Genomic DNA, 20,526 nt, shown 5'->3' with positions numbered 1-20,526 from the left:
GGGTATTCTTGTTCCCCTTTTAAAGAAGGAGTGAAGCATTCACATTTTGATCATCCGTCTTGAGTTTCATTTGTTCTATGCATCTAGGGTAATTCAAGCATTTGGGTTAATAGCCACTTATCAATGAATGCATACCATGTATGTCTTTCTGTGATTGGGTTAGCTCACTCAGGATGATGTTTTCCAGTTCCAACCATTTGCCTACGAATTTCATAAAGTCATTGTTTTTGATAGCTGAGTAATATTCCATTGTGTAGATGTACCACATTTTCTGTATCCATTCCTCTGTTGAAGGGCATCTGGGTTCTTTCCAGCTTCTGGCTATTATAAATAAGGCTGCGATGAACATAGTGGAGCACATGTCTTTTTTATATGTTGGGGCATCTTGTGGGTATATGCCCAAGAGAGGTATAGCTGGATCCTCAGGCAGTTCAATGTCCAATTTTCTGAGGAACCTCCAGACTGATTTCCAGAATGGTTTTCCAGTCTGCAATCCCACCAACAATGGAGGAGTGTTCCTCTTTCTCCACATCCTCGCCAGCATGTGAGGTGAAATCTCAGGGTTGTTTTGATTTGCATTTCCCTTATGACTAAAGATGTTGAACATTTCTTTAGGTGTTTCTCAGTCATTCGGCATTCCTCAGCTATGAATTCTTTGTTTAGCTCTGAACCCCATTTTTAATAGGGTTATTTGTCTCCCTGCGGTCTAACTTCTTGAGTTCTTTGTATATTTTGGATATAAACCCTCTATCTGTTGTAGGATTGGTAAAGGTCTTTTCCCAATTTGTTGGTGGCTGTTTTGTCCTAACCACAGTGTCCTTTGCCTTACAGAAGCTTTGCAGTTTTATGAGATCCCATTTGTCGATTCTTGATCTTAGAGCATAAGTCATTGGTGTTTTGTTCAGGAAATTTTTTTCCAGTGCCCATGTGTTCGAGATGCTGCCCTAGTTTTTCTTCTATTAGTTTGAGTGGATCTGATTTGATGTGGAGGTCCTTGATCCACTTGGATTTAAGCTTTGTACAGGGTGATAAGCATGGATCGATTTGCATTTTTCTACAGGTTGACCTCCAGTTGAACCAGCACCATTTTCTGAAAATGCTATCTTTTTTCCATTGGATGGTTTTGGCTCCTTTGTCAAAAATCAAGTGCCCATAGGTGTGTGGGTTCATTTCTGGGTCTTCAATTCTGTTCCATTGGTCTATCTGTCTGTCTCTGTACCAATACCATGCAGTTTTTATCACTATTGCTCTGTAATACTGCTTGAGTTCAGGGATAGTGATTCCCCCTGAAGTCCTTCTATTGTTGAGAATAGTTTTAGCTATCCTGGGTTTTTTGTTATTCCAGATGAATTTGCAAATTGTTCTGTCTAACTCTTTGAAGAATTGGATTGGTATTTTGATGAGGATTGCATTGAATCTGTAGATCGCTTTTGGTTAAAATGGCCATTTTTAGTATATTAATCCTGCCAATCCATGAGCATGGGAGTTCTTTCCATCTTCTGAGGTCTTATTCAATTTCTTTCTTCAGAGTCTTGAAGTTCTTATTGTACAGATCTTTTACTTGCTTGGTTAAAGTCACACCGAGGTACTTTATATTATTTGGGTCTATTATGAAGGGTGTCATTTCCCTAATTTCTTTCTCGGCTTGTTTCTCTTTTGTGTAGAGGAAGGCTACTGATTTATTTGAGTTAATTTTATACCCAGCCACTTTGCTGAAGTTGTTTATCAGCTTTAGTAGTTCTCTGGTGGAACTTTTGGGATCACTTAAATATACTCTCACATCATCTGCAAATAGTGATATTTTGACTTCTTCTTTTCCAATCTGTATCCCTTTGATCTCCTTTTGTTGTCTGATTGCTGTGGCTAGAACTTCAAGAACTATATTGAATAAATAGGGAGAGAGTGGGCAGCCTTGTCTAGACAATCCCTGATTTTAGTGGGATTGCTTCAAGTTTCTCTCCATTTAGTTTAATGTTAGCAACTGCTTTGCTGTATATAGCTTTTATTATGTTTAGGTATGGGCCTTGAATTCCTATTCTTTCCAGGACTTTTATCATGAAGGGGTGTTGAATTTTGTCAAATGCTTTCTCAGCATCTAATGAAATGATCATATGGTTTTGTTCTTTCAGTTTGTTAATATAATGGATCACGTTGATGTTTTTCTGTATATTAAACTATCCCTGCATGCCTGGGATGAAGCCTACTTGATCATGGTGGATGATTGTTTTGATGTGCTCTTGAATTCGGTTTGCCAGAATTTTGTTGAGTATTTTTGCGTCGATATTCATAAGGGAAATTGGTCTGAAGCTCTCTTTCTTTTTTGGGTCTTTGTGTGGTTTAGCTATAAGAGTAATTATGGCTTCATAGAAGGAATTCGGTAGTGATCCATCTGTTTCAATTTTGTGGAATAGTTTGGGTAGTATTGGTATGAGGTCTTCTATGAAGGTCTGATAGAATTCTGCACTAAACCCGTCTGGACTTGGGCTCTTTTTGGTTGGGAGACCTTTAATGACTGCTTCTATTTCCTTAGGAGTTATGGGCTTGTTTAACTGGTTTATCTGTTCCTAATTTAACTTCGGTACCTGGTATCTGTTTAGGAAATTGTCCATTTCCTCCAGATTTTCAAGTTTTGTTGAATATAGGCTTTTATAGTGAGATCTGATGATTTTTTGAATTTCCTCTGAATCTGTAGTTATGTCTCCCTTTTCATTTCTGATTTTGTTAATTTGGACACACTCTCTGTGTCCTCTCATTAGTCTGGCTAAGGGTTTATCTATCTTGTTGATTTTCTCAAAGAATCTATTTTTGGTTCCGTTGATTCTTTCTATGGTCCTTTTTGTTTCTACTTGGCTGATTTCAGCTCTGAGTTTGATTATTTCCTGCCTTCTACTCCTCCTGGGTTTATTTGCTTCTTTTTGTTCTAGAGCTTTTAGGCGTGCTGGCAAGCTGCTGATATATGCTCTCTCCTGTTTCTTTCTGCAGGCACTCAGAGCTATGAGTTTTCCTCTTAGCACAGCTTTCATTGTGTCCCATAAGTTTGGGTATGTTGTATCTTCATTTTCATTAAATTCTAAAAAGTTTTTAATTTCTTTCTTTATTTCTTCCTTGACCAGGTTATCATTGAGTAGAGCATTGTTCAATTTCCACGTATATGTGGGCATTCTTCCCTTATTGTTATTGAAGACCAGTTTTAGGCCGTGGTGGTCCGATAGCACGCATGGGATTATCTCTATCTTTCTGTACCTGTTGAGGCCCGTTTTTTGACCAATTATATGGTCAATTTTGGAGAAAGTACCATGAGGAGCTGAGAAGAAGGTATATCCTTTTGCTTTAGGATAGAATGTTCTATAAATATCCGTTAAGTCCATTTGGCTCATGACTTCTCTTAGTCTGTCGACATCACTGTTTAATTTCTGTTTCCATTATCTGTCCATTGATGAGAGTGGGGTGTTGAAGTCTCCCACTATTATTGTGTGAGGTCAATGTGTGTTTTGAGCTTTAATAAGGTTTCTTTTACGTATGTAGGTGCCCTTGTATTTGGGGCATAGATATTTAGGATTGAGAGTTCATCTTGGTGGATTTTTCCTTTGATGAATATGAAGTGTCCTTCCTTATCTTTTTTGATGACTTTTAGTTGAAAATTGATTTTATTTGATATTAGAATGGCTACTCCAGCTTGCTTCTTCTGACCATATTCTCGGAAAGTTGTTTTCCAGCCTTTCACTCTGAGGTAGTGTCTGTCTTTGTCTCTGAGGTGTGTTTTCTGTAGGCAGCAGAATGCAGGGTCCTCATTGCGTATTCAGTTTGTTAATCTATGTCTTTTTATTGGGGAGTTGAGACCATTGATGTTGAGAGATATTAAGGAATATTGATTATTGCTTCCTTTAAATTCATATTTGGATGTGAGGTTATGTTTGTGTGCTTTTCTTCTCTTTGTTTTGTTGCCAAGACGATTAGTTTCTTGCTTTTTCTAGGGTGTAGCTTGCCTCCTTATGTTGGGCTTTACCATTTATTATCCTTTGTAGCACTGGATTTGTAGAAAGATATTGTGTAAATTTGGTTTTGTCATGGAATATCTTGGTTTCTCTATCTATGTTAATTGAGAGTTTTGCAGGATACAGTAACCTGGGCTGGCATTTATATTTTCTTAGGGTCTGTATGACATCTTTCCAGGATCTTCTGGTTTTCATAGTCTCTGGTGAAAAGTCTGGTGTGATTCTGATAGGTCTGCTTTTATATGTTACTTGACCTTTTTCCCTTACTGCTTTTAATATTCTTTCTTTATTTTGTGCATTTGGTGTTTCGACTATTATGTGACGGGAGGTGTTTCTTTTCTGATCCAATCTATTTGGAGTTTTGTAGGCTTCTTGTATGCTTATGGGCATCTCTTTCTTTATGTTGGGGAAGTTTTCTTCTATGATTTTGTTGAAGATATTTACTTGTCCTTTGAGCTGGGAGTCTTCACTCTCTTCTATACCTATTATCCTTAGGTTTGATCTTCTCATTGAGTCCTGGATTTCCTCTATGTTTTGGACCAGTAGCTTTTTCTGCTTTACATTATCTTTGAGAGTTGAGTTGATGATTTCTATGGAATCTTCTGCTCCTGAGATTCTCTCTTCTATCTCTTGTATTCTGTTGGTTTTGCTTGTATCTACAGCTCCTTGTCTGTTCCTTTGGTTTTCTATATCCAGGGTTGTTTCCATGTGTTCTTTCTTGATTGCTTCTATTTCCATTTTTAATTCCATCAACTGTTTGATTGTGTTTTCCTGGAATTCTTTCAGGGATTTTTGTGATTTCTCTCTGTAGGCTTCTACTTTTTTATTTATGTTTTCCTGTGTTTCCCTAAGTGTGTTCATGTCTTTCTTGAAGTCCTCCAGCATCATGATCAAATATGATTTTGAAACTAGATCTTGCTTTTCTGGTGTGTTTGGATATTCTGTGTTTGCTTTGGTGGGAGAATTGTGCTCCAATGATGCCATGTAGTCTTGGTTTCTGTTGCTTGGGTTCCTGTGCTTGCCTCTCGCCATCAGATTATCTCTAGTGTTACTTTGTTCTGCTGTTTCTAACAGTGGCTAGACTGTCCTATAAGCCTGTGTGTCAGGAGTGCTGTAGACCTGTTTTCCTGTTTTCTTTCAGCCAGTTATGGGGACAGAGTGTTCTGCTTTCGGGCCTGTAGTTTTTCCTATCTACAGGTCTTCAGCTGTTTCTGTGGGCTTGTGCCCTGAGTTCACCGGGCAGGTCGCTTGCAGCAGAAAAGTTGGTCTTACCTGTGGTCTCAAGGCTCAAGTTTGCTCGTGGGGTGTTGCTTATGAGCTCTCCGAGGGGGCAGCAACCAGGAGGACTGGCGCTGCCCTTTCTGGGAGCCCCTGTTCACCAGAGTCCCAGATGGCGTTTGGTGTTTTCTTTTGGAGTCAGAGATGTGGGCAGATTGTAGTCTTTTCTGGTTTCCCAGGTGTGTCTGCCTTTCTGAAGGTTTAGCTCTCCCTCCCACGGGGTTTAGGTGCAGAAAACTGTTTATCCGGTCGGTGCCTTCAGGTTCCGGGGGTGTCTCAGATGCAGCAGACCTGCTGCTCCTGGGCCCTCATCTATGGGAACCCAGAGGCCGTATACAGTTTCCTCTTGGGCCAGGGATGTGGGCAGGGGTGGGCATTGTTGGTGGTCTGTCCCGCTCTGCAGTCTCAGGAGTGCCCACCTGTCCGGGCAGTGAGCTCTCTCTCCCATGGGGTTTGGGAGCAGTGAGCTGGAGGCAGGGAGGGAGAGATTGACTCAGAACTCTTAAGGATTGATTTCCCAGGACAATAACCGTAAGACCGTCCTTGCTGTAATTTGCACTGGGGTCGTATCCCACGCAGGGGCAGTGGAGTTCGACCTCCATTTTTTTTCTTAAGCTAACATCTTGCCATTTAGTCAAGTCTGGCATCAAAATGCTAGGTAGCCCATGTGAACTCATGTGAACTCATGGAACTCCTCTTCCTTCAGTCTATGGAAATGGATACCTTAGTTACTTTTTTTTGAGGTAAAACATCATGATCAAAATCGACTTATGGAAATAAACATTTATTGAGCTTAAAGTTCTATAGGGAAAGTCCCTAATGGAAGGGAGGCATGACAGCAGGACGGGAAACCAAGAGATCACATCTTAACCATGAATACTATGCAGCTAGAGGGTGAACCAAGAGTGGGGCAAGACTAATCTCTCAGAAAAAAAATTGCCTATGTTCAGAGTGATATGGCCTTATAAAAAAGCATAAAGCTCCAAAGCACAACCACAGCGATATGCTTTCTCTTGCAAGGCAGAGAATTTTGTACCTTCTAAAGGTCCATAAAGCACCGCCATCATGGAACAAGGCCGAATATGTGAGCCTATTTCTCATTCAAATTATCACACATGAATTGTAGGAATGAGCCACCACATTTAGGAACATTATTCTTTCTTTAACACACTAATGCTTTCTTCTAATGAGGAAAAATAATAATCTCAAATTACATGACATATTAAGTAGGGTCTTTAGAATTCCCCCTTGGCAGTTTTTGAAGTTTACCTGCACATCCTCTGAAGACAAAGTACTTAATCAAGGTTTTTATTCATTTATTTTTATTATTATCACTTGGGGAGTACCTCTTAACAAACTGCCTATCACACTGCCTATTTCATGTTTGGATTTTCTTTTCACAAATCTTTCCAGAAATAAAAATAGCTAAAGAAAAAATCTACAAGAACAGCAAGAATTGGATTCGAAATCTATGTTGTAATTTATGTTCAGTCTATAGGTTTTCTGTTTAACAACAGGTAACATAAAAATATGGTTTCCAAGAATCTCCAAAGATTTTCCCAAATGTTCTGAATAGTTTTGTCTGAAACCGAATCTCGTGTGAGTTGGATTCTACCAGTGCTCTTCAGGAAGCAGCCACTGACCCACCTCATAGAGAAGGTGTTTGACTTCCTGGCCTCTCTCATTCGCTCATGGGAGTTGCCTCATCTATTTCCCGTGGATTTTACAAAGGAAAAGAATCACCAAGACTGTGGCTAAAATGAATACAAAGTTATCCTTTATGATCCTGTAGAAATAGGACTTGGGTTAAAGGAAGATCTTCAGTCGAGCGTCCCTTTCTGCTGAAGACTTTTGTGAGAGTGTGCATTCATCTTTGCTTTTGACAATATTATTCAGTATTATGGTATTGTTCGTGCAGCAGAGCTCCTGCTATTTCATGGTGGAGTATACTTCAACGACCCTTGTGTTAGACTTCTGTCACCTAGCAGTACTGCTCTTGGGGGGTGGTAGAAACCTTAGCAGAAGAAAATGAAGTCATTAGGGTATGCTCTTAAAGAAGTATCAGGCCTGTATTCTAAGCTTTTTCCAGGTGAAAGGTGACCAGCCTAGGCAAATGTAAAGTGAGTCTTGCTCACTGCACACATGGGGAATGCCTATTTAGCCTAAATACATTCTTTCCTTAACTTAGCTTGGATATTCTAGCATCTGCCTGTTTGTGGTTTCCTGAATGAACCACACAAACTCTTCATCAATATTTTACAGCGATGTACAGTGATGCAGGTCTATGGCCTCAGCACGAGGGAGGAAGAGATGCAAAGATTATAAAATCTAAGGCCAAACTGAACTACATGGTGAGATTCATATTTAAAAAATTAAATAAATAAAGCAAGCTGGTAAAACATGAGTCCTTGACTCACGAGATCCTTTATTATAGGACTGGTTTTCACTTTATTTACATTTCTTGAATATCTTTTATGTGTGCTGAGCAGAAAAAAATTTTCTCTCTATAGACTTAAACTTTCTTTGGGATTGAAAAAGAGATATAGAAAAAAAGTTTGCTACAATGAGGTATGTAGAATATCAAATTAAATATTCTAACTAGTGTTCAAAGGGAGAGACAAAAGGAAAGAACCTTCTATGGATGTTTTGAAGCCCAAAGTAGAGTAGCTGTGAACATTTTGAATAGCAAGTTAGAGCTTTTGCAAGATCATTGCATTTGAGAAAAATGGTCACATTTCACAAAATTTTTGGTACTGAAGGAGATGTCTGTGTGTATATCTATGTCTTTTGCAATAAGGATATTTCTAAAATTTACTTGGCCAACTTTGGTGGGGTTCAACGTCACAACTTTAACACTCCAATGCCTGATTTGGAAACTGGAGTTCAGGAGATAGAAGTGGTCTAGCCTGAACTCAAAGGAGAAGAAGGAATCAGAGATCTGAGGAGGCAGTAGAGGTCCAACAAGGCCCAGTACAGGCTCAAGCAATGAGGTGAAGGTGATGGAGATGGCCGTTCAGGATGGTCTGGAATCTGCAGATTATGGCTGGTGGTGTGTACAGGTGGTATGCACAGGTGGTGTGTACAGGTGGTATGCACAGGTGGTGTGCACAGATGATGTACACAGGTGTGCACAGCTTGCCAGGTCACACAGAAGGAACTCACGCAGAAAGAGCACACCCATTCCCCACAACATTTCAGTGAAAACTTTCATTTACCAATGCCTTATGTATCCTTCACTCTCTCCATCCTTTCTGGTCTGTCACAATCTTTCTAAAAGCTAATGAGCTTTTGTTGGGTGTTGTTTTCCGTTGAAACCATTCAATTGACATCTCTTAATACATTGCAACATGTCAGCAACTCCACATGGCTTTTTGAAGTGAGCACTATTAAGTTTTTAATCTTGAATTAAACTTCCTTCAGGAAATAAAAAAAGAACTCCCCCCCGTCTCTTTTGATATTTCTAAGCACTTAGTTCAGGACTGGGTTCCAAGCTGAACTGAGCTTCCTGCTTCTATGGACCACACTTTTTCCAGTTTTTCCTATAAATCTAATTAAAGATGCATCCTCTGGAATGCTACTTCTCATTCTCAAAGGATATTCCTTCACCCCAAGGATGCTACTTTCCTCTGTTATGGTTGCACTTTGCTATTAAGATTTCCTTCAAGGCATGGACCTATTATAAAAAAGTGAAAATTAAATCTAAATGAGCAACACAGCTTTCTTCTAAATTTTTAAATCAAAAGAAATAGAAACATAGGGTGGAGGGAGAAGAATTAGTAAGTAAAATGTTTGTTTTCCAAGCATTGAATAACCTGAGTTCAATCCATGAAAATTTCATTTACAGAAAAGAAAAAGGAAGAAAACAAGAAAGCCGTTATGATTTGTAATCCTAGCACTCAGGATAGGGAAACAAGAAAAGAAGCCCCCTCCCTGCCTTCACTGGCTGTGCAGGCCTACTCCAGGAACCTAACAGAAAGGAAGGGAAGATGCCACAAAATGCCTGGAGAAGCTACTTCAGGCCGAGCCAGACAGCCTGTGCTTGATCTCTGAAGGCCACATTGTGAAAAGAGAAAACTGACTCCCTGAAAGTCGTTCTCTGGGGGTTGGGGATTTAGCTCAGTGGTAGAGCGCTTGCCTAGCAACCGCAAGGCCCTGGGTTCGGTCCCCAGCTCCGAAAAAAAAAAAAAAAAGAAAAGAAAAAGAAAGTCGTTCTCTGACTTTTACACATATGCTGTGACATGTGCACTATGGCACACGTGCTGAGACTGATTTGCTGTGGCACATATTCACCCTGCCATGACACAAGTGCACATACATAAATAAATGTAGCAACTGACTTTAAAAGGAAACAACAAATAAAGCAAGGTGGACAGCATATAAGAAATAGCAACCAAGATCGTTTACCATGTACAAATGTTCCTTCACACACACAAATGACAAGTTTGTCTTCATGGCTATAATTTGGTAAGTTATTTAAGAAAGTTTTAATATGTTCAAATTTTCATACATGTTTCAATAAAAGAGAAAAATTTGTGCCAAGTCTGCTACTGTCTGTTATACTCCTAGATTTTGTTTACATATATAGATATGTAGATATATGGATATATAGATATTTAGAAATATAGATATATAGATATCTGTTCATTCATTGACAATTTATAAATATTTTATAATTATCTGAATTAAGTGCATTGCTATCATTCATGTCTCCGGTTCTTATTTCTGCTGTAATTCAAAAGATATTTGGCAAGAAAACAAAATTATAGACAATGTAATATTGATATTTTCATGCTAATAAAAAAAGCAGGCAAAGGCACACTGTTACTGAATGTTTACTATTTCAGGAATTTCTGCACTGCCATGACAATCTACCTGTGAAATGCAGCTTCTGAAGTTCCACAGAATAATTTGACTGAAGCAATGTGGCTCTCACATGTAAAAGAATAACACACACACGCACGCACACACGCACACGCACGCACACACGCACACACGTACACACGCGCACGCACACACGCACACACACACACGCGCACGCGCACGCATACACGCACACGCAGAGGCACACACCTTTTAGAAAGCAAACTGATGATGACTGAGAGTCCAATCCTTTTATTTGGCAGATGTAATTGCCATGCCAGAGGCTTCCTGCTGAATGAGCTCACCCTTTCTAGTTCTTTCTGAACTCTGGCGGGCTATCTCAACTCACCCGTTCTGCCTCACACTCCTGTCCAAACTGAAGGATTCAATCTGGCTCCTCTCAATTTCTCACTGAATTGCTCTGCTTGATGTAAAGCTAACTCTAGCAATTGGATCTAGTCTTCTGTCTCCTTCTTCTTCCCTGGATTTAGCTGCCTCTGCTGCCCTGCACTAAACTGCACTTTACTCAGGAACGAACTCAACCCAACAGCGCAGCACTTATTGCATAAACTCTGATTGTACACCCACTGCACTGACTTCAGACTGAACGCAGCCGACTCAGTTCCATTCACCTGAACTGCTCGGCTGACTTTCTCTCCCTGTGGTGCTCTTAACTAGCTTTTCTCCTAAGAGCTGGGCATGCCCTATCTCTGATTCATTCTGTCCAATCTTTATCTCATTCTGTCACTTTGTCTGACTCTCTATTAGACCTCACTTGCAAACATGGCTGGTTCCTTCTACAAACTAACCTTATGAACATTGTGTGAAATTAAAGGTGAGTACTGAGGATGTGGCAGAATTCCACCCAGATCATACTGTAATCCACGGAGTGTCTGCATTCCAGCCTGATTACATAGACTAGACGGTCTTTGGTTATGATCCCTTGTCAAAGAAGCCATATAATGGATTAAAATTCCTTTACACCATCCTATATTTGGTCTTGCTTAGGATTTCCCTTATTTTCTTTTCTCCTTTTCTATTTTTCGGAGCTGGGGACTGAACCCAGGGCCTTGCGCTTGCTAGGCAAGCGCTCTACCACTGAGCTAAATCCCCAGCCCCGGATTTCCCTTATTTTCTATAAAGATTATTTTCTATTGCTACTTGTCTTACTTTTGATCATAATGACCATGGTTAAAACTTCAATCAAGAATAATTAAAGGTATTTTTCAATGAGGACCATTGGTATTGTGAACCTATTACCAGCTATCTGTAAATTAGCTATGTGGTTGCTTTAAGGCCCAAAAAAGTTCATTGTTAATAATTCATTTGTGTCCTTATCTGTTGCAATTGAAAAATAAGGGGGCTTTTAATAGGTGTTCTGGAGACAGAGAAGTCCAAAAACATGGAGCTAAAATCTGATAAGAGCACAAAGAGCAAACTTGGGAGCTCTTGTATGGCAAAGCTATTGATAAACAATTAGTTTGTTTACCTATTAATTACCTATTAATGGATAGATCTTAATACCTATAAGGATAGTTTTCATATGACTCAGTGATCTATCAAGGTCCCACCTTCAAATACCACTCATGTATGAATTTGAGGAGACACATTTAAAACAGTAAGTCATAACAAAATTTAATATAATGGAAGTAATTTAGGTAATAATACATACCTGGTTGATTTAATTCATATTGAACTTATCTCAAAGTTTCCAAAGTCAGGGTAACCACATAGATTTAGAAAATATTTCAAATGTTATTAAGTTAGGGACCTTGTTGGCCTTGTGGAAGAACAGAAGACCCAAGAGGAGAAATGGTCTCCCCCAGGTCAGTCAGTTTGCCATTTGGTTGTAGGGCTCAGAGCCTCTTCATGACTTACGGCTCATTTTTCTCCCAAGATCCTGTCAGAAATGACTGACTTTTTCCAAAGCTGCCTTAATCCGCAGGGTGGTAGTTAATCCCCTAAGAATTTTAAATAACTGTAGAGCAGTCCCTTGCTGACTTACAAATATTTCATAAGCAGGAAATCTCACACCAGTTCTTCACTAGCATCCAATTTTAAGGATTTGTGTTTCCTGTTTCTTCCTTCAAAGACCAAATAATACATTCATTTCAACTTTTAGTTATTTATAGTCATTAATTTTCCTCTCCTATGCATGAATTGCTAAGCTTATTTTATTTTTCCTGGGTACTCTTAACTGTGGGTATTCCTGGGAACACTTGTTTTCTTCTCATTTTGTTCTGCTTGTAATATTAATTAATGTTATGATTCTGTTCTATGACTTTCACAAAAATTTCTTCCTAAAACTTCTTTTCTGAGTGCTAATAACTGTGGTGTTCTTTCTCAATTTCAGTAGTCTTGAATGACAGTATAGTGGAAACTATGAGGATGAACAGCCCTAGTTTTCTTCCTGAGTATAGAGTTGTGAATGAGAGTTTGATGGCCAATTCGTTCTATTTTATTTCTCTCACCATTAAAATGGGTAGAGTACTGGCCTCATAAATTCCAAAATTTCTTGTTAATAATGAAAATTTCACTTGTGTGACAAATAGGATGAGTGGCATTTTTAGAATTTGATAATTTATTGTGGAATTATTACTGTCAATAACGTAACATTGCTTTTCAAAATTATTAATCTTTCTACAAGTTTTAAAGAAAACTTATTTAGTCATATGTAAAGAAGAGTCCATATGTACAAGGGAAATGGGGACCTCTAACATGCAGTTCTAATGAAATAATTAATGTACCTGTCTGTGGATCAGGGTTTTATATCAGACATAATATGAGACAATTATATTCACACATTTGATAACAGGTACCATGCCTCTGAGATCCTTCATAATGGGGGATCACTAGGTGGAAGACCACATTGACCAAGGTTATCTCATTGAAGAGTTGCAGAGAAGTCAATTCCAAGGAAAGAGACCGTGCTTGACAGATTGATGGATAGGAAACTCGAGAGCTAGAGGGTTGCACAGGGGAAAAATGGAAGGCTATGGCACTCAAGAAGTGTTGAGGGAACTCCAGGCTGGGAAGTGAGACTTACATAGTTTTTGTCTAGAACTTTGATTATGCATGGATTGTTTGAAGTTCCATGAAGACACTGCCAGATGTAGAGTTTCCTGATAAGCCAAACTATTGAAGGGCATGTAGTGCTGGCCGACTAAAGTGATGAGATTGGGAGCTTCAACCATTACATTGGGAAGCCACCATGACTGAGTTGAAAATAAGGACTGTGCTGCCTATTAGTGACATAATATAAGGGTCTATGATTCACATAAGAATGATACCCTGGACTCAAACAATATCTAAACACAAAGAGTGTCATATTCTTCAGAAATCTAGTGTGGTGGGGTCTCCCATTACCAAGATAGAGAGACAACCAACTGAGATCTCAGGCCAGATTTAAGGGAATTTTTGGAGTAGGTGATCTTCATCTTATTCCAATTCTAGGGTCATTCCAGAACTATTACAGGAGTCTGGGAGCTGGAAACTTGCTGAGGAAGTTTAGAAACTCCTGCTGACCCATTGTCCTTGCCTCAGCCCAGGTGGTGGGGCAGCTTGTGAGGCCTGGACTTACCCACTTCTTGGAAACAGAAATTTAGGCCTCATCTCTTGAACTACCAATTTGAAGCCTGTCATGGCGTCAGCTTAGCATTCTCAATCTTAGAACTAAGGAGAAATAAAGAAAATGCATTGTATAATGAAGTGGAAACAAACCTGCAAATATCAAAGCACAGGTCAGTGGCACAATTACCTACCTGTGGAGATAAAGCCTAACATTGTATCAGGCAGATGCCACAGTGTACCCTGACTGTGATGTACAAAACCAAGACAAAGGCAGTGAAGAAAACACATCCAAAGATGAACCAGACATTACAGTCATTCAACAGAGATGTAAGGAATGATGGCTCATAATGGGAAAAAAAGAGCACCTTTCCGGAGGAAAATTATACAATAAGGATCAGGCTGGTATTCTAGCAATGAGAAGTAAGCTACATGAAATGATAAATCCACTGAAGGGAAACAGTTAATAAGCTTAATAGTGGTTTGGGGAAAAGTATCTCAAACATAATTATATGAAGTAAACAGAAAACAAATGAATAAGAAAAATATTAAAAAGAATTAAATGGAATGACCCAAGTGACATATGATCTAATTTTCACCTCATTATTGCTCCAAATGGAAAAAGAGTGAAACAAAGTATCTGAAACTATATTGAGCAGACCAGCACATATGAAGGTTAGCTTCTAGGGAAGCTCCAAAGGGGATGAAGTAAGTATGTCTTGTGGGCAGGAACTCTTATCTGTGGAACTAAGAGCAGTTAGAAGGTCTCACAAGTAGATCCTTAGAATGGATTCAGTACTTCTGAGCACAGCAATAGAGAGACCTCTTCAGACTGCTCAGGGCCTCTAATTAGAAGCCCAACCTTGGTGTTATATTTCTGGTTCCTTCACACCCTGAAGGAAATATCTAGACTTGTTTGTCATGGAAAAGTTCTCTGTAACTATTGACTCATCTCTGCTGTGGAAGGTTTAGAAAAAACCGAGACACCTGACAGTTATATTTTAAGTATTTTGTTGTTGTCGTTGTTTCTCATCAAGCTTCACATTTGAATATTTGTGGGCACCTTTTCTGGTTGTGTATTTGCTTCATCTGCTGTAATAGACGTCCACTGAGGACCCCGTTCTTAGTCCAATCGTTGGCTGTGGCATCTACCTCTGTGTTTGTCAAGCTCCGGCAAAGCGTCTCAGGAGACAGCTATATCAGGTTCCTGTCAGCATGCATTTCTTGGCATCTGCAATATTGTCTGGGTTTGGTATCTTTGTACAGGATGGATCCCCTAGATTGGGCAGTTTCTGGATGGCCTTTCCTTCAGTCTGTACTCCACACATTGTCTCCATATTTCATCCTGTGAATATTTTCGTTCCCCCTTCTAAAACTGTCTGAAGCATCCACACTTTGGTCTTCCTTCTTCTTCACCTTTATGTGGTTTGTGAATTGTATTCTTGGTATTCTGGGCTTTTGGGCCTGCTCATCAGTGAAAGGACTGAAGTAGCTGAAGGGGTCTGCAATCCCACAAGAACAACAACAATATCAACTAGCCAGACCCACAAACACCCCAGAGCTCCCAGGGACTAAACCGCCATCCCAAGAGAGCACAGAGATAGACCTATGGGTCCATTCCAATATATAAGAGAGGATGGCCTTGTTGGGCATCAGTGGGAGGGAGAGGCCCTTGGTCCTGTCAAGGCTTGATGACCCAGTATAGGGGAATGTCAGGGTGGGGAGGTGGAAGGGAGTACCCTTATAGAAGCTGAGGGGAGGGGTGGGATAGTAGGTTTCTGGAGGGGAAACCTGGAAAGGGGATAACATTTATAATGTAAAAAATTTCAATAAATAAAAAGAACTTTCTCCTAGACAGTCCCTGGTCAAAGAACAGAACATGAAGCTTCATGTTCCAACTCTAGTTGTGAGGCTTTTTTCCATCCAATATATACAAAACAACAAACTGGCCAATCAGTTTCTTTAAATCTTATATTTTTACTTTTCTTTTAGATTTTCAAAGCAAATATTGATAATAGCCATGTGTGAAGTTTCTTTTCATTTTTCTGCCCTAAATGAGAAGGCTTCACAATTATCAATAGTGTCTGTGATCTTGTTAGGGAATTCTCTACTGTGTTTCCAGGCAGAACAAATGCTGAAATTTCCAGGTTGTTTTTTTTTTTTTCAATTTACAATGTCCCTTGATATTAACAAGACATGGCAGTGCTCAGCTTTGGTTGATAAACCAAGGTGACTCACCCATCACCCTCAGTATGGTTTGTGACAAGGTGATGATTGGGGATCAGGTTTAATTGGCTATGAAGACTTACACCTTCAATTCTGTACTGGTTAATTTTACGTGTCAACTTCGCTGGACCCAGGAATGCTCAGGTTGCTGATGTCATGAGAAGCTTTGTTTTTGTGGGTGTTATTTTCTGGAAGAATTTAGCAGACTGAGTACAAAAAAGAACCATTCCTGTTAAGGTGGTATGAATTGTCGAACCAGAGAGACAAGAAAAAGAAGGTTGCTTTCTTAGACTGATCACCTATCATTTCCTACTTTTAGACTCCCCTCTTGGTCACCAGACCCTTTAAAAAGAAATGAACAAAAACATTTGTTGTTGAGCAGATCTTGATAGCGTCTTCCCTTTCTTCCACACAAAATCTCTAACAAAATGATGAAGGCAACTATTATGTTTTTATTAAATATTTGGGTATGGATAAGTTTCAGACAACTTGTCTAAACTTTTAGAAAAGTCTGATATAGTTTCAAATCTGGGTTTGATCCCAGGTCTATGTATTGGTTAGTTTTTACCAGGCGAATACAAATCAAAACAGGTCTTGGAAGAGAGAAAGTCAATAGAGTAGCTTCCTTCCTTCGGATTGGACTAAGGACATTTTCTTATTCATGACTGCTGTTGGAAGACCCAGAGCACTGTGGGTAGTGTTGCACATTGGGGGAGGAGGGGTGTCGTAAGTTTTATAAGAAAATAAGCTGAACCGGATGTAGATCTTTCCTGAGAGACACAGCCAGAATACAGCAAATACAGAGGTGAATGCCAGCAGCAAACCACTGAACTGAGAACGGGACCCCTGTTGAAGGAATCAGAGAAAGAACTGGAAGAGCTTGAAGGGGCTCGAGACCCCATATGTACAACAATGCCAAGCAACCAGAGCTTCCAGGGACTAAGCCACTACCTAAAGACTATACATGGACTGACCCTGGACTCTGACCTCATAGGTAGCAATGAATATCCTAGTAAGAGCACCAGTGGAAGGGGAAGCCCTGGGTCCTGCTAAGACTGAACCCCCAGTGAACTAGACTGTTGGGGGGAGGGCGGCAATGGGGGGAGGATGGGGAGGGGAACACCCATATAGAAGGGGAAGGAGAGGGGTTAGGGGGATGTTGGCCCAGAAACCGGGAATGGGAATAACAATCGAAATGTAAATAAGAAATACTCAAGTTAATAAAGAAAAAAAAAAGAAAGAAAGAAAATAAGCTGAGTAAGCTGATAATATCCCTCCATGATCTCTGCTTCCCTTTTTGCCTCCAGGTTCCTGCCTTGAACTTTTGCCTTGGCTTCCCCTGATGATGGATTATAACCTGTAAATCAAAATAAACCCTTTAAAAAAAAATCCTAGCCTGCTTTATGTGAGTGTTTTATTCTAGCAACAGAAAGCTAACTAGAACAGTTTGATTACCTAACTTTTTTTTTTTAAATGAGCGATCCTCCCAACCCAGTCTGTGAGATTAAAGGAACGTTGATGTGTTGCTATTTGTACGTGCACTTCTTTGAATTCTTCTACGGGTATCATCACAATTCCACCTCCTCCTGACTGGAAGGTACTCATTTTAAGGAAACTATATTCCATAAATTAAGTTAGTCGATGCCTATTACAGCTCATCATTCCAATGTTTATAAATATTTACATATGTATATTAGTCTATATTGAAGGTCTGAGGAATCATTTTCTTGTGTGCTTTAGAGAGAAGAGGATTTTGAATACTTAAGTACATGTGAGTGAGTAAACATGAGAAACGAAATTAGTCCTGGAAATAAAGTGAAAAATCGAGTATGGCCTCTGCTTCAGTGTTTGAACTTAAGCTGTCAACTATAGTATGGGTCAAGGTCTTAGCAACTCCCTTTAGATGCTGTTCTGATAAGTAGATTTAGTTATCTAAGCACACAGTAGTATATACTTATTACATTTTACTTTAGACATTATTTTAAAAAAATGTTCCATTCCTGTCGTATATTGAATTAATTCTAATTAAATAACCATCTGTAAAATAGGTAGGAGCTTTTGTCTTAAGATTCACATGCATATGGTTCATCAGACACATCTAGAATCCTGTGATATTTGTGATGTCTTTGCCCATTTATACAGGATAAAAATAAGTAAACAACAGAATCATAAGTCAATGAATCAGGCCTCAATATAGTTTTAATTTTGAAGAATTTCTTATATGTGAATGTTAATATCTATCTTTTGCAGGCTAACAGTGTAAAATTTATGAGTTATTCACATATTAACTAGATCAACAGTTTATCTGCTGTGTATATGGTAAACATTTACAGTTTAATGTTGAAATTTTATTTCAATTATAATTTGTAACATAAGATGGTTTTTCTTACTTTAGTTTTAATTTGATTCTTTTAAAAATAATTGTTTTCTAAGGTAAAGTTTAGCTTATTATATAAAATATTCACTGTGGTATAGAATAAACATTTGTTTTTTTTTAGATAAGACCACTGTTTTTCTTTTTTGGCATTTTTTGAAATGTTTTAAATCACAACATTTTTAAATTTTGTATGATATCTTCTTTGGTTTTTTTAAAACTGTGACCCTCAATTTCTACCTATTAGGAAATTTCCCCGAAATGCACACATTTTGATTTTGTATTTAGTTAAATTCTGGATATATATCATGATAAAATGTTGTCTTTTACCTGGCACTGTAGTCCCCCAAGATATCTGGTAGGTATATTCATCTCATTCAGCAAAGCCTCTCGCCTGCCTTACTCCATCCCATATCACACTGACGATGGCTTCTCTCTGAGCCTGGCAATAGTCTCTCCACCTATTTAGTTCCCAAGGCAGGTTTCCACCACACCAGAAATACACATCCCAATTCCATGGGGGACCAGTGTCTCTAGCTCCCACACACTCTCTTAAACTTTAATCGCGGTCTAACTTCTTGAGTTCTTTGTATATTTTGGATATAAGGCCTCTATCTGTTGTAGGATTGGTAAAGATCTTTTCCCAATCTGTTGGTTGCCGTTTTGTCCTAACCACAGTGTCCTTTGCCTTACAGAAGCTTTGCAGTTTTATGAGATCCCATTTGTCGATTCTTGATCTTAGAGCATGAGCCATTGGTGTTTTGTTCAGGAAATTTTTTCCAGTGCCCATGTGTTCCAGATGCTTCCCTAGTTTTTCTTCTATTAGTTTGAGTGTGTCTGGTTTGATGTGGAGGTCCTTGATCCACTTGGACTTAAGCTTTGTACAGGGTGATAAGCATGGATCGATCTGCATTCTTCTACATGTTGCCCTCCAGTTGAACCAGCACCATTTGCTGAAAATGCTATCTTTTTTCCATTGGATGGTTTTGGCTCCTTTGTCAAAAATCAAGTGACCATAGGTGTGTGGGTTCATTTCTGGGTCTTCAATTCTATTCCATTGGTCTATCTGTCTGTCTCTGTACCAATACCATGCAGTTTTTATCACTATTGCTCTGTAATACTGCTTGAGTTCAGGGATAGTGATTCCCCCTGAAGTTCTTTTATTGTTGAGGATAGCTTTAGCTATCCTGGGTTTTGTGTTATTCCAGATGAATTTGCAAATTGTTCTGTCTAACTCTTTGAAGAATTGGATTGGTATTTTGATGGGGATTGCATTGAATCTGTAGATTGCTTTTGGTAAAATGGCCATTTTTACTATATTAATCCTGCCAATCCATGAGCATGGGAGATCTTTCCATCTTCTGAGGTCTTCTTCAATTTCTTTCCTCAGTGTCTTGAAGTTCTTATTGTACAGATCTTTTACTTGCTTGGTTAAAGTCACACCGAGGTACTTTATATTATTTGGGTCTATTATGAAGGGTGTCGTTTCCCTAATTTCTTTCTCGGCTTGTTTCTCTTTTGTATAGAGGAAGGCAACTGATTTATTTGAGTTAATTTTATACCCAGCCACTTTGCTGAAGTTGTTTATCAGCTTTAGTAGTTCTCTGGTGGAACTTTTGGGATCACTTAAATATACTATCATGTCATCTGCAAATAGTGATATTTTGACTTCTTCTTTTCCAATCTGTATCCCTTTGATCTCCTTTTGTTGTCTGATTGCTCTGGCTAGAACTTCAAGAACTATATTGAATAAGTAGGGAGAGAGTGGGCAGCCTTGTCTAGTACCTGATTTTAGTGGGATTGCTTCAAGTTTCTCTCCATTTAGTTTAATGTTAGCAACTGGTTTGCTGTATATGGCTTTTACTATGTTTAGGTATGGGCCTTGAATTCCTATTCTTTCCCGGACTTTTATCATGAAGGGGTGTTGAATTTTGTCAAATGCTTTCTCAGCATCTAATGAAATGATCATGTGGTTCTGTTCTTTCAGTTTGTTTATATGATGGATCACGTTGATGGTTTTCCGTATATTAAACCATCCCTGCATGCCTGGGATGAAGCCTACTTGATCATGGTGGATGATTGTTTTGATGTGCTCTTGAATTAAAAAATGGGGCTCAGAGCTAAACAAAGAATTCACAGCTGAGGAATGCCGAATGGCTGAGAAACACCTAAAGAAATGTTCAACATCTTTAGTCATAAGGGGAATGCAAATCAAAACAACCCTGA

The 20,526-nt window shown here is 39.0% G+C and overlaps 1 long non-coding RNA gene across 1 annotated transcript in view; it reads left to right on the top strand.

The window, feature by feature from the left end:
* The window catches only part of LOC102556604 (uncharacterized), a 107,291-nt gene extending 89,762 nt beyond the window's left edge, over positions 1–17,529 (top strand). The window contains exon 3 of the long non-coding RNA XR_010052532.1: positions 17,234–17,529. This is a non-coding gene — a long non-coding RNA (uncharacterized LOC102556604). The remainder of the gene's footprint in view (positions 1–17,233) is intronic.
* The last annotated feature ends 2,997 nt before the right edge of the window (positions 17,530–20,526 follow it).

Source organism: Rattus norvegicus, chromosome 6 (assembly GCF_036323735.1).
Source record: "Rattus norvegicus strain BN/NHsdMcwi chromosome 6, GRCr8, whole genome shotgun sequence".
Classification (NCBI taxonomy): Eukaryota; Metazoa; Chordata; class Mammalia; order Rodentia; family Muridae; genus Rattus; species Rattus norvegicus.
The sequence above is the reverse complement of the archived record's forward strand: the minus strand, read 5'-3'. Positions and strand labels throughout refer to the sequence as shown.